Raw genomic sequence first — 2,214 nt, forward strand, 5'->3', positions numbered from 1 at the left:
AAAGGCTAACATTGTTATATTTTTACAAAAAACAGCTGAACATGAGAGGTTTTTGGACCAATTTTGTGTTCTCCATTCTTTAAGCACCGGTTTGAGCACCGGCACCGTTTCAAAAGTACCGATTTGGCACCGGTATCGGATAAAACCTAAACGATACCCATCCCTACTCAGCAGAGCAGCAAACATTATCAAGGACAACTCCCACCCTGGTTTTAACATGTTCAGCCTGCTTCCCTCAGGGAAGAGCTACAGGTGCATCAGCACAAAAACCCACAGACTCAAAAACAGTTTCTTCCCTAAAGCCATAACCACCCTGAACTCACACATGCACCCCAATTTTTTCCCATTTCCTCTATGGTGGTACACTGCAATACAAAATTCTATGTGCAATAACCCAACAGTATATACATAATACTATTAATTACATATTATTTTTCAAAACTGGCTTGTATATTTGTACATTTTACATATAATGTTTTTCCTCTGTTAATACTGTCCATATGTATATAGTGTTGCAGAACTCTCCCCCCTAGCATGTTTACACTGAGTAGGAGATGCTCTGTATCTCATTGTACAACAGTATAGTGACAATGAAGACATTCTATTCTATTCTATTCTATGTATATGTCTGACTTGTTTTCACTTATTCTGACAACTTACATTTATTAGAAAGAGAATTTTAAAATTAAATTTGATGGTACATACAATGTACTTTATCCTAGTCATAGAAAAACAATATCAGAGTTGTATTCTTAAGCAATCTATAACCAATCATACATTCTGCTGCACATATTAAAAAATATGCCATCTTTTTTCTGAGTCATGGTGTGGTTTTGGTTAGCTAAGCATGATGACAAGAAACAGTGTGAGCAGCTAGCTTGTCTCTGTCCAAAGATAAAGAGCAGCTGTACCTGGGCCTCCTTGTTCTGATGGTTTTTTGTCCATAACTAACGTCTTGGGTTCTCACTGCTGAGTAGACCACAGCTGAATCAGTCTCTACAGAATAAAACAGATGCAGGTACAACAATGACATCACTGTTATTCCTCCACAGCTTTGGCAAAACATTTTTGTTATTTGTAATTTTGCATTATGAAAAGATTAAGTGATAACTTTTATAAACTGCAGCAGCTTTTCACAGGTTTCTTATTTTCACACCTGTGCTGTGAAACACAGTTAACACACATGAAACTGGGGTTCGGGTGTTTATGTGAAAAAGAACGTGGACCAAGACAACGCTGACATTATCTGTCAACGCAGACTCACACACTTCACCTCAGAGCACAAAGCAAACATGTTCTCACAACAGAAACACGGATATTAACCAGAACAGGACACAGTGGGGTGAAAAGCCTTGTAAATGTAACTTCATGAAAAGGTTGAATGTATGTGGTTAGGACATCATAGAAACTTACAAATTATTAACTTTATAAAAGTGAACATTCAAAATTTAAGTAAAGACACTAAGATAGAATTTAAATGTTGGAATCACATACATACAAAAGGCAAAGTGTAAATATAAAGCAAAAAAAGGGAGAACATTGATTTTTGCACAGCTCAACGGATCTATCAAAGTCCCTCCTGTTTCAAAAAGTGCACAATAAAAACATTCCCATGAAACTCTCTAACCCTGGGTTAAATGACTACAGAGTTGGAGTTGATTTCACACTAGTGATAGCACGAGACGGAGGTTCACACTGAGCACATGTGACAGAGTCTGGAGATGCCGTGGAGAATGTTGTGCTGCCTGCAACATCCTCCAGCATGATCGGTTTGGCAGTGGGACAGTAATGGTGTTGGGTGGCATTTCTTTGGGTTTCTTGTCTTTCTTAGACTTCTGCTGCCTGAGGTATTCACTGAGCATGCGATTGGTTTGGGCCATCTTCCTCATGTATGTATGGATGTTCATTTTCTCATCCTGGACTGTGGTACTGACACTCACTAGTCCCCGCCCTCCTTCCTTCCGCTTAGCATGCAGCCTCAGGGTGGACTTGAGGTGAAACCCTCCATGCATGGTCAGGAGCTTCCTTGTCTTGATGTCAGTGTAGTTTGATTTATTTATTTAGGACAGTGCATGTTAATGAACATAAATGTAAAGAAAAAATTACATGAATGTAAACATACCAGATTATAGCCAAGGGGTCCGTTCTTCGTACGTCGCTTACTACATCCAAGATCAAATCATCGCGCTAACCGTGAGCTCGCTAATCCGGTTC

The 2,214-nt window shown here is 39.1% G+C and overlaps 1 long non-coding RNA gene across 1 annotated transcript in view; it reads right to left on the reverse strand.

Annotated features, from left to right (window-relative positions):
* Window positions 1-115: 115 nt before the first annotated feature.
* LOC121813223 overlaps window positions 116-2,214 on the reverse strand; it is a 5,334-nt gene continuing 3,235 nt past the window's right edge. The window contains exon 3 of the long non-coding RNA XR_006053581.1: window positions 116-996. This is a non-coding gene — a long non-coding RNA (uncharacterized LOC121813223). The remainder of the gene's footprint in view (window positions 997-2,214) is intronic.

Source organism: Haplochromis burtoni, unplaced genomic scaffold (assembly GCF_018398535.1).
Source record: "Haplochromis burtoni strain Fernald_Lab_line unplaced genomic scaffold, NCSU_Asbu1 Contig_1294, whole genome shotgun sequence".
Lineage (NCBI taxonomy): Eukaryota > Metazoa > Chordata > Actinopteri > Cichliformes > Cichlidae > Haplochromis > Haplochromis burtoni.